The 12353-nt window shown below is 42.9% G+C and overlaps 1 protein-coding gene and 1 long non-coding RNA gene across 5 annotated transcripts in view; one reads left to right on the top strand and one right to left on the bottom strand.

Annotated features, from left to right (window-relative positions):
- Nucleotides 1–12353, bottom strand: part of CACNB4 (calcium voltage-gated channel auxiliary subunit beta 4) — a 249204-nt gene that overhangs the window by 57767 nt on the left and 179084 nt on the right. The window lies entirely within an intron of this gene.
- On the top strand, nucleotides 169–9190 carry LOC106004967. Its single transcript, XR_006602506.1, has 3 exons — nucleotides 169–399; nucleotides 6209–6574; nucleotides 6688–9190. It is a non-coding gene; the product is annotated as an uncharacterized LOC106004967 (long non-coding RNA).

Raw genomic sequence — 12353 nt, 5'->3', positions numbered from 1 at the left:
TTGAGTTTGTTCTAGGCAACGCTTTGCTGCCGTGTGATAAGTGCTGCAGATCATTTCAAGATACTGGACTGGCCGTGTGAAGAGGTCTGGACCGAACTTGACTGTGCTGCATGAAGTCAGGAAGGAGGCACTTCCTGTGTTTTGCAAACATGTGGGGGGAGGCTGAGGACTGCAGTTCAGAAGCAGGCAGGCCGTCTGCAAGAGCAGTGAGGCAAACGACTAAAGACGACAGTCTACTGTTGCCCCGAGGAGATGGCTCCTTCCCAACACTACCTTCATGGCTTTTCATCCTGGCATTCCATCATCTCTCAGCACACGAGAAGCAACTCAAAGGATTCCTGCGAGTGAACTTGATTTTGAAATGTGAACAAGATTCTGTGAATATTTCAAAATTACTTAGTAAGTTCTACTATTGCCAAAATGTAAGAGCAGAAGCTTCTGTTTACTTTCCTGTTTTAAGAATATGGGTAGAGGGAAAGATAGAGCACTAGGATGTTTGTTTTCATAATCCCAGGGTTACATCATTTTGGCACTTACTCTGGTGTTTCTTCTTCTTTCTTCTTTTCAATGCCATCTACATTTCTTTGAATATGGAAATCACTGTCTTTCAGGGTTCTGGGGGAAACACAAGTGTACCATCGAGAGCCCCAGTTTGGCTCATGGATATGTTCTGCTGGCTTGGCAAAGAAATGGTTTTTGTTTGTATTTATTTGTTTTGTTTTGTTTCAACTGGGTGAAAGAGAGTATAGACATATCCCAGGAGAAAGAAGGAAAAGAAAACAGAAAGGACCTGGGATATATACAAAGAGCTCAGAGAAGAGAACAATAGAGCCACAGAGCAGCAAGAGGAGACTGCCTGGGCCAGACCGGACGAAGGATCTGGAAGGGAAGGGGCTATATTAGCAGGCTTGGTAAAACTGAGGGCTGGACGGGGGCTGCCAGAGAGCTGGTTACACATTTATGATCAGGCACAGGGAACTGGCAAGAAACGAACAATGCAGGATGCCAAGAGGATATAAGTGAACATGCAAAGTTTACTAGCTCTGGCAAAAGCTGGAAAATGCAGCCCCACCAGCTTTCCCTTTTCTGGAATTCTACATCATAAAATGGGCGATGAGTGAGCTAGCCAGCTTATCGGGTGAGCCAAACCTGCAAGAGGCATGACAGAGGCTAGCTGCAAAAGTTCCTAAGCAGACACCATGACAAGTCACATCTTGGTCTCCAATGAACCAACTAAATCAGGAGAGAAGTGGAAGCAGCTGCTGCAAGTCTCTTCATGTTAAATATAATAATTTATGTACATATGGGCATATACAGATGTGTATGTGTATGCATGGATGTCATTTTTTTTAAAGATTTCATTTATTTATTTGAGAGAGACAGAGTAAGAGAGAGCATGAGGGCTGGGTAAGGGGCAATGGGAGAAGCTCCCTACTTAGCAGGGAGCCAGATGTAGGGGGCTTGATGAGGGGACTCTGGGATTATGACCTGAGCCCAAGGCAGAAGCTTAATGACTGAGCCACCCAGGTATCCCTCAGGGATATCATTTTAAAAACCAAAACATAAAAAAAACAAAAAACAAAAAAAAACCATATAGTGCATCCCAGTGAACATCAAAAGAAAGAGGGATGCCTAGATGGCTCAGTTGGTTAGGTGACCAACCCTTGCTTTCAGCTCAGGTCATGATCAGGAGGTCCTGAGATGGAGCCCCGCACTGGACTCTGTGCTCAACAAGGAGATTGCTTGAGGATTCTCTCCCTCCCCGTTGCTCCTCTCCCCTTACTCATGCTCTGTCAAAATAAATAAATAAATCTTAAAAAATAAAAAAAGAAAGAAACATAAATCTTTCCACTAACATAAGGCTCAGACCCATTTTCTGCCTTTCTTCAATATTGAAAACAGATTAATGCCTTTCATGAATCTTGAGTACAAAATACAAAGCACTGATGGAAACACCGGAAAATCAGTTTACTATTGTCCTGGAAGAAGGAAAGTGATGCCGAGTCAAACAAAATGGAGGGGCTTCTTCTCATTCCCAGACAGGGGCCATGACGCAGGGGAGAGAGCAGCCGTGGGCTGGGGGGGGCCACACAGTGCTGCTTTTGACACTCTGGCCAGTTTTTCCAGGCTGTGGATCCTGGGCAAAGTATTTTAACTTCCTGAGTCTCCATTTCATCTGCTGAGAGATGTGGATAATAATATTCACCTTGTAGAGTTTCCCAGTGTTTGGTTTGAGATGGAACATCACTCCTTTTACCACCATTAGGGAAATTCAGAGAATGCCAGCAACTAATCTTTGACTCACTAAAATTCTGGCAGCTTGTCAGCATTAAATTTTTGGCTGTCTCAGGGTTTTAGGATTTACATCTTGTTGTTTTTCATTTCTTTGTTTTTTTGTGTTTTTTTTTTAAACAGCATTACCGAGGCATAATTTATATACCATTAAATTCACACATTTTAAATGTACAATTTAATGATTTTTAACAACTTACAGAACACAATTTATACGACAACCTAATATTAAAGTATTTCTACCACCTCCAAAGAGACCTATGCCAACCCCAGTCCCTGTCTAATCCTACTGTACAACCTGCCCATCCACTTTCTGAACTTGTCCTTTTGAAACTGGAATATACTTTCTCTTTTTATGAGGAATTTTGGCATTTGCATTTTATTACTTGTATTTGTATTTGTATTATTTGTATTTTATTTTTGTGTTTTATTATTTGTATTTTATTATTGTGTTTTGTGAGTATTTTAGTATTATGAAAGTAGCATATGGAGAAGAGAGAGTTCACAAATGTTTTGTTTTATTTATTTTACTTTATTTTTAAGATTTTATTTATTTATTAGAGGGAGCAAGAGGAAGAGCACAAGCCGGGGAGAGAGGCAGAGGGAAAGGGAGAAGCAGTCTCCCCACTGAGCAGAGAGCCAGACACAGGGCCCGATCCCAGACTCTGGGATCACGACCCGAGTTGCAGGCAGATAACTGACTGGGCCACCCAGGTGCCCCCAAGTGTTTGATTTTAAAGATGCATTAATAGCAGAACAGAACTTGGTCTTGCTAGAACTTTTGGGCTTCTGGCTCAGACAGCCTTGGGCCTCTCACTTGCTAGCTCAGCTGTCCACTCACTGAACACTAACCTCTGGTCAGGTCCTGCAGAGACTACTGCGTGAGAGGAAAATGCTGAACCAGCTGAGGGCCTTTCCTCATTCTAAAAATGGGAATGAAACCCTTCAGGGTTATTCGGGAGAATTATTAGACACCATAGTACAACATAGTGTACGAGCATGATAATGGCATATACTAAACCCCTGCCATCCAAGAGATGGCTATTCTCTTTATGGGTGAAATTCAATATGGTAGCCACGAGTCACAGGTGGCTATGGAGCACTTGAAATGTGACTAGTGAGATGGAAGAACTTAATTTTTCATCTAATGTTCAAAAGCTTAACATTTTATTTTACTTCAAATATTTTAAATTTAAATGCCCACACATAACTAGTGGCTACCATATTGAACTGTGCAGGAGCAGACATTCCAAATGTCAGTTTCACTTCCAGATCAGACAAGTCAATGTCCAACTTGGTGTAAATGTAGTATTTTATTTTATTTTATTTTTTTAAAGATTTTATTTTATTTTGTTATAAATAAAATATACAGTGAGAGAGGGAACACAAGCGGGGGAGTGTGACACGGAGAAGCAGGCCTCCCTTGGAGCAGGGAGCCTGCTGCGGGGCTTGATCCCAGGACCCTGGGATCATGACCTGAGCCGAAGGCAGAGGCTTCATGAATGAGCCACCCAGGCACCCTAAATTCGGTATTAATAGTTGCACTAAGTGGACTAAGTGATGATGGAATGTCCAGAGAAACATATCATTCCCAATAGATTTGGGCTTCTCTCCACCAAGGTTGCAATGACTTAAACAACGCACTTTTCCACAGTGCCGAAGGAACAAACCCTTTCTTGATTATTGTCCCAGGATAGATGGGTGAAGAGCCCACTCACAATGCTGCCGTAAGCAAAAGGACTCTTAGGCAATCTTTATGTTTAAAGTCCAGCCCCACTTTCTTACAGATAATTTCTTCTCCTTCACCCTCTTCGCCAAACATGCCAGAGCTTTTTGTTAGGGCCCCCGGGCTGCAGGGTCCAGGCTGGTCTCCAAGGCCATGTCTGGTACAGACGCTCAGTTTTGTTGAAAGAAAGACACTCCTGCTCCCATCAAAATCTGTCTGTCCTTTATTCCATGATTTTAAGTTCTAGGATGGTTAGAACTTAAAATTTGTGCTTACTGCGTGTAATGTTAAATGCTAGCAATCCCAGCCCCGAAACATGAGTTTGTTGTTTGTTTGTTTTAAGAATTGCGGTTTTCATTGCCTTAATCCAGAGCACTGAACAGTGTGTGGATTCCCAGCACTTTGGCCAAACAAGGAACTTAGGAAACTATACCTTAGAAATGACAGTTTAACTCTGCTTTAAGGTACCTTGTGCCATTTCTTGTAATTAGGAGGCTGGGTGAAAGAATGAGGTGAGGCATGAGCTCTGTGGCCCCCTTCTATTGGACCGAAGACGAAGGTCAACCCCAGCCATTAATCTAACCTTCATTTGGGGGCTTCAAAGAGCAGTCAAGGGCAGCAAAGCAGTATGCTCAGAAAAGGCCATTAAGGGAAAGGGAAGAGAATCAATGCTTGTTCGACCCTTTTATGTCAGGACAGGGAAAGTGAAGGGACCCTTTGCTTTTTTTTTTTTCCTTCACTGCTTTTCCACCTTCTATCCTTGCTAGGGCCTGCACACACACACACACACACACACACACACACACCCCGTCACACTCAACACTAGTCTTGTAATGCAAATGACATACTTCCTTCGGGGAAGGGACAAAGAGATATTGCTATCTTTGGAGTCTTCCAGTACAATAGATAATGTCTAAGCAGCGACCAGGCAGGGTCACCATAAACATTCTCCAAGACCACTGACTCCCTACACCTCAACGCCCAGACCCCTGGCTTCAGGGAATGAGTGACTTACAAAGGACACCTGGACTCTGATCTTGTCCTGGCCGGTTCGTGGATGCTTAAGAGGACACACGCACCAGACCACAGTGCTGATAAAAACCCAGACCCCAAACAAAGATGAGACTCATGCTTCTTTCCTTTCCAAGTCTCCCAGGATCCTCTGTCTGTATTTCTCTTTCTATGTTTGTATCTTCAACTCTACCTTCATTTCCTCCTGGCTCCCCGTTTGATTTCCATCCACGAAACCAGGGACCTTCTTGGCTGGTCCTGTGGGAACCCCTCTCTGAGTCCTTGAACCCAGCCTACCTGGCACCAATGTGAGTTATTAACTTATGGACTTTATATCATCCTATCAATCCTATGAAGCAGGCTATGATTATCCTCATTTTACAGATGAAGCATCCAAAGCGCAAGGTAGGCAGTAAGAATCTTCCTCTATGCCATATCCGCATGGCGCTATGCAACGGGCAGGAGTGTGAGTAGAATCTTTTAAAAAAATTTCCTCTACAAAGTCAGACGCAAAAAGTTATGTCAAACATTTGAGCTGCCTTCAGTAAAGCAAAACCACATCCTATAATAGTTTAACACTGATCATATACTAACACTTCCCTAATTTGGAATGATGGATATAGGTAAAGAAATGGCAATCTGAGATCATGAAATGTGAACTGCAGGCTGCTTTTCAAAAGACATGCTTGCTAACTCTGTGCGGTATCACTGGATTATCAAAGTTTTGATTTGTGGGTTTCTCTGAGCTTCTGCTTTAATGATATGATTTTGACACAGCATTTTAGTTACTGGTAGGAAATTTTAAGATACCTCACAGTACCTTGAAGTACCTTCAATGGTCACTCCTCCAATTGTGTTTGCACTACTTATTTACAGGCTATTTCTTATAATTAAATTATAATTGTATACAACCTTACAGTTAAGAGTGCCGGCTTTGTCTGAATTATCTCATTAGTGGAATCCAAATTAATGGGTTCTGTTATAACTGTTTCACATAACATTTTATTTTTTTCTTTAAAAAAATTTTTTTTCAGTGTTCCAAAATCCATTGTTTATAACAGTTTCTTTAAAAGGAAATAATATTCATTTAGAAAACCTCACCAGCCTCACCCTTCTTGTTATGTTGACTAGTTTGACAATGGCCATATCTGCCTCACTTCAGACTGCTATTTCTTTCAGTTGCCAAGAAGACCCATTAATGGAGGTAGACTAACAACAAAAGAATGTCAACTGACATCACAAGCACCAAGAGGGAAGTGACAAAAAGACCCCGATGGAGATGGACGGGAAGTCTGTATCAGCCAGAGCCATTAGGCGCTGTGGGAAAGAAGGTGAAATGTGCGCTAAGAGCAGATTTGCAATTAATCACTGGTGATGGTGGTAACCAGGCGGCAGACTCTTTTCATCTTGGGGGTACTCTAAGAACCACAATTTCTTATGGTTCTGCTTCACATACTGGGGGAAGAATAAAAGACAGGCATTACTTCATATGGATGCTCTCTGGCAGAAACGGCTGATAATCCATGCGGGATCTTGTACAAACAGGTAAGAAGTGCGGCATCAGTGACCACAATTAGCAGTCAATCAAAATGCTTCAAGTTGAAAAAGTCATGATCGGTTTTTTTCGGATTTTGTTTTTTTTTTTTTGGACCCAGTAGGAAACTGTACCCTGAAGGTACGCCCAGTGAGATGATGGAGCTTAATTACATCATGGGACAATGAGCAGCCACCCCAGGAACCAGCCCTGCCAGGTCAGAGCGTGGTGAGAGCTTCCGACCAATCCACATGACACACATGTGAGCACCTTGGCTGCTACACCTGACTGACCACCCCGTCCACCCCGCCTCCCCAGCCCTGGCCCCTGTCAGCAGAAAGCAGGGCACAAGTCTTCATTCAAGTTTCAGCTGAGATGTTAAAAAGGAAATGACAGTATTTGCTCAGGAAATCCTGGATACGCTGCTGATAGATGCAGACCTGCCTACAGATGAGGGAACTAATAGTTTCTTGTAAATGTGGACTTCCGTGGCCCTTCTGGAAAAGCAGCTGAGAAGTGCTTCCTTCTCATGATGCCTCAGAGTTGGTCTGCAAAAAGCAGCCCACAACACATGATTTTTGTGATTTTTGAGAGTCATGTTAGAGATAATGATAGTAAATATGTTTCTCCTAAAAGTAGCTTCAGGCAATCACTTACATCTTAGAAGAAAAAAAAAAAGACCTTTCCTCTGGCATATAAGGGGAAGGATAATATAGGATGATTTAGAAGATAAGAAGCAAGTGTGGAAAGGACTTATACCTCACCTGTCTATTATTTCTGGAGCCTCAGAAATAGATGAAAAATTACCTTTCATTCGCTGGAGATATTTTTTATTCATTAAGTTTCTCATTGAGCGAATGTGTACTGACAGCTAAGGGAATCCAGGTGTATCATTGGGAGCAGAAACGCTTCCCCCAGAGAGCTGCAGATGTAAGGGAAGCCAGAGTGAAGCATCTATTTCATTTCAGGCAGGGACCATGTCTTACCAGCTTTTGTTGTCCTCAGAGTGCACGGCACAAAGCCTTGTACCCCAAAGGAGCTCAGAGCTACTTACTGGATGAAAGAGTGCATTGACCTTAAATGATAATTTCGAGAGGCAACATTAAATATTAGTAATCATTATAATATCAAAAACAATTATAACCACTATCATTTATGAAGCACCTATGATGTCCATATGTATGTACTATGGTGAGGGTTAAGCCCTTTTATTAATTGTGATCTTGGGAAAGAATATCTTTTGGAAAAGTCCCAGCAAAGGCTAGACTAGTATGAGTTTTTCTCTTTGGTTACCAGCACATCTCCTAAGTTTGTGAAGCCTGTATGTCTTAAGTTAAAAACAACCTGCTGTAACTTAGGGGAGTAGTTAAAATGTAAGTACAAATGCTATTTTTGGATTATAAGACAGGGACTGATTAGGTCAGAGCTGTGCCAACCCCTGGTTACCTCCACAAAAGAGGGAATCCTCCAGCAGCTTAATGTCACAGGCCTTGTATGCTAGATCACCATGTTCCTTACACACTTGCTGTCCCTCTGCTCTTTGGGGCCTTGATAGCAACTATATAGGCCCAACCCTCCTCATCCATGTGGACCAACCCCATTTGGAAGGTGGAGTAGCCAAAGCTCACACCCTTCCCCTGGGGTAGTACACTTCCTCCTCAGTGCATTAGGAGTGGAGGAGATGGAAAGCAAGGCTTGTTTTTTGACTCCCATCTGGTAATTCTGAGTTGGAGCCCATTAGGTAGAGGAAAAAGACTTATTCTTAGTTTAACCTTTGGAACCAGGAAATGAGGCTTTAATCAGAATAAAACAGAATAATTTAATCACCATAAAAATTTTAAGAGACAGAGTTCATTTTCTGCATTGAAGTAAACAAGGCTTAGAGTCACCGATAACATGCCCAAGCTTGTGCAGCTGGTGAAGTGTGGTGAACTTTGGTGTGACCGACTCTAAAGTCTGGGTTAATAGCTAATAACTCGGCCCAGCTGAGATCTGCTCTGGGTGAGCAGATCATCAAGGTTGGAGGCACAAAGAAAAGTGGAATCAATTTCTTTCACGTCCTGCATTTAAGATGAATTGACAATTACTAGGATGTTCTGTTCTCTCTAGTATATTATCTCGATTTCTCTCCAAAGGTCTTTTGAGGCCTTCCTGCCAGGTCAAGCTGCACGCTCTAAGTCACCTAGCTATCAGCTAGTGAGACCAAGACGCCTTACACGCAAGAGCATCACTTTAATGACTGCTAAGATTCCTCTGAGCTCTGTTCTTGAAGATGTCTTTATAGTGCCAGGCATCAGGTCTTCAAGTAACTGGGGATGGAGTGTTCGTTTGCATTGACGTCAGAATACATATAATCAACTATTACTTAGGATGTGACCATCCAACCTGTGCACTTTCTCTCCTCCTCCTTCAGGCCTATCCTTTAGCTCATTAATATATCCAGAGTGATTAGAGAGAAAAACTGTTCCCTTTTTATTAGAAACCAACAAACAAAAAACAAGTTAAGAGATGAAATTACTGATGGAAAGGAGTCTGGGAGTGATACTATCATTTAATTTATCCTGATCGCTTTTTTTTTTTTTAAGATTTTATTTATTTATTTATTTGACAGAGATCACAAGTAGGTAGAGAGGCAGGCAGAGAGAGAGAGAGGAGGAAGCAGGCTCCCTGCTGAGCAGAGAGCCCGATGTGGGACTCAATCCCAGGACCCTGAGATCATGACCTGAGCCGAAGGCAGAGGCTTAATCCACTGAGCCACCCCGGCGCCCCATATCCTGATCGCTTTTATTTTTCATTAGGAAACCTAAGGAGAGGGGGTGATTATTGAGATGAGAGTTGAAAAAGAAAAGAGCAGTTCAGACCTGGGCTTTAAAGCTTAACTGCCCCAGTTGGAATTCTAAGGCAGCCAGTCACTAGATGTTTGCTTCTGGACAAGATATTTAATCCTTCTGTGCTTAGCTCCCTTTCTGAAAAGCAGCAAATCAACCTAACCCATGCACCTGCTTTGAAGATTATGCGGTCAGAGCAAATAGTGGAAGCACTCTGCAGAGCAATCGCTCAGGTTAGCCACTGCACTTCAGTTGATAGACTGATCCTAGCCCTTTGTTTCTCGGGTGAGCCCAACTTGCAGTGCTTAACCCCTCTCTAGCAAATAGATTGCTAATGGTAAGGTTACATTCTCTTTCACGATTGGATAATATTCCATTACATATATATATACCTATCTATATTGATATGGATGGATAGATGTCTCACATCTTCTTTATCCATCTGTCTATTGTTGAACACTTGGGTTACGACCATATCTTGGCTGTTGAAAATAATGCTGCAATAAATATGGGGGTGCATGTATCTTTTAAAATTAGTGCTTTGGTTTTCTTTGGATAAATAAAACGGATGGACCTAAAGGGTATTTCGCTAAGTGAAATAAGTCAGACAGAGAAAGACAAATACCATATGATTTCACTTACATGTGGAATTCAAGAAACACAACAAAGAGCAAACAAAGAACGAGAGACAAAGAAAGAAACAGATCTAAGATACAGAGAACTCAGTAGTGGTTGCCAGAGAGGAGGTAGGTGAAGGGATGAGTGAGCCAGAGGCAGGGCATAAGTACACTTACCACGACGAGCACTGTGTGATGGATAGAATTGTTGACTCATTATATTGTACACCGGAAACCAATATAACACTGCACGGCAATTATACATTAATAAAAACTGGACAGCGATTGAAAGCTTCAATGAATCAAGCCAAGGAGGAATTAAATGCTCTAGTAAGAACTTCTATGGAAACAAAGGTGTTGGCTAAAATGAAATTTAGAAATCAGGTTGGTTTTATTCCCCCATACTTTCTCTGCCTGCCAAAGCTGTGTTTACTCGGGAGGCATTCCCTCTTCGAGAATAACCTGAAGATAGTTTTGGGTTTTTGTCAGAGAGCAGCATGGCTAAGATGAGACTGTCCTTTGCGTGTGGGAATGTTGCCCTTGACCTACTCTCCACTCCGAGCGCGTGGCAGCCCCAAGCAATGTGCCCACTGGCTGGGCGGATGCGGGGGCCCTCCTCCCTAAGACTCCAGCACCCACTTCAAGATGGCCGAGGCTGGGGCAGTCACCAGTCACAGAGCATAGTTCTGTCTTCTGCTAAGGCACCCACCTGTCAGGTTTCAGGGCCAGCCCTCTCAACAAAAGCAACCAATCCATCAGAAACTTAGACTCCTAAATGGGTTTAACAAGTTACTTCTAAGAGATATGACTCTTCTCCCTTCCAAAAGCAGAATATAAAGTCTCTGGCCACAGAATAGACCTTCCGTCATTTCACTGAAGAATATAAGGCAGCAGCTGCTTTACCGTAACTACATTTTGCGCTTTTTTTCCCCCACCCTATTTCCTCACCCTTTTAGCCTCCTTGAAATATATGCTATATTTTAAAGTTGTGGTAATTTTATTTAAAATAGGCCTTTTGTGGGTGGCTCAGTTGGTCAAGCGTCTGCTCACCAGCTCAGGTCATGATCCCAGTGTCCTGGGATGGAGCCCTGGGTTGGGCTTCCTGCTCAATGGGGAGCCTGCTTCCTCTCCTTCTGCCCCTCCTCGCTTGTGTGTTCTCTCTCTCTCTCTCAAATACATAAACAAAAATCTTAAAAATAAAATAAAGTAGGCCTTTTGTTTTCACTCTCATTCTGCATCTTAATAGATGGGGGAAAATTCATGAACCATATATATACATAATTCAAACTGCTGGCTGTGAACTACATGAACAAGCATCTGAGTACCACAGTCTTAGAGTCTCTGTTGTTAGGGGCAACAGTGGTCACAGAGCAGAACCCAAGCCCAGGTGAAGGCAAGGCCTGAGACAAGAAGTAGGGGATTCTCATCAAAACCTCAGGGACAGGATGTCCAATCAGTGGGAAAGGCTTCTCCTCACTGGGCTCATCCTGAAAGCTCTTCTCCAACCCGCCACTACTGCAGGTGACATGAGACACCTTCCAGGCGGCCACAACAAAGCTCAGAGAGACGCACAGTGCAGAAGAGGATGACCCTGAGACCCACAGCCAGCACTGGGTGAACTGATGTGGAAGGGACAGGCACTTCCATCTCTCCGGTGCTGTGTGCACCTACGTACGCACTGCGTAGTGGAAAGAGAAGGGACACGTCCAAGAAATTCAGTTCAGGGAGACTTGGTTCCTTAATGGAGAACTCAAGGCAAATGCAGACCCATACACCACGAGTTCTCTGCCTCTTGAATAAAACAGTTCCAGATGTCAAAGGAATATTTCAGTGAAGGTGGCCTTCACTGTTTCACTAGAAACAATAGCACTGGACCAGTGAACAATGATGCACACGGGCCCTGGAAAAAAGAGGGCCCAGAGATATTTTCCGTACATCCTCCAGCATAGGTGGACTACCAATGCCCAGAGAGTGACAAGGGCCTGAGGTGAGTACCCAACAGCCTTGCAGAAACTCCTGCTGCACACACAGCAGTGAAATTATGCTTAACTGCCTGGTTCTAACCTCACAGACTGGCTTTAGTCACTAATAGTAAGTATTTTATGGCCTTAAGTTTCAAACAAAACAATCCTTTCAAATGTTAAAAAATATTTACATGAAGCAGGTGGATCTAACTGTCTCCGGGTTCTGGGCACCTCAAGAGGATAGTGGCCCTTCATATACTAACCATACTCACAGGGGCCCTAACAATGCTAAGTCATGTCTGATTGTCTACCATCTAATATGGGATTCAGAGTGACAAGCACTCGCTGAAAAACCAGTATATATAAGACCCGTGTGCTAAG

Source organism: Mustela putorius, unplaced genomic scaffold (genome assembly GCF_011764305.1).
Source record: "Mustela putorius furo isolate JIRA1106 unplaced genomic scaffold, ASM1176430v1.1 tig00003869_pilon_pilon_pilon, whole genome shotgun sequence".
Classification (NCBI taxonomy): domain Eukaryota; kingdom Metazoa; phylum Chordata; class Mammalia; order Carnivora; family Mustelidae; genus Mustela; species Mustela putorius.
Note: the sequence above shows the minus strand (reverse complement) of the source record. Positions and strands in the feature narration are given on the sequence as shown.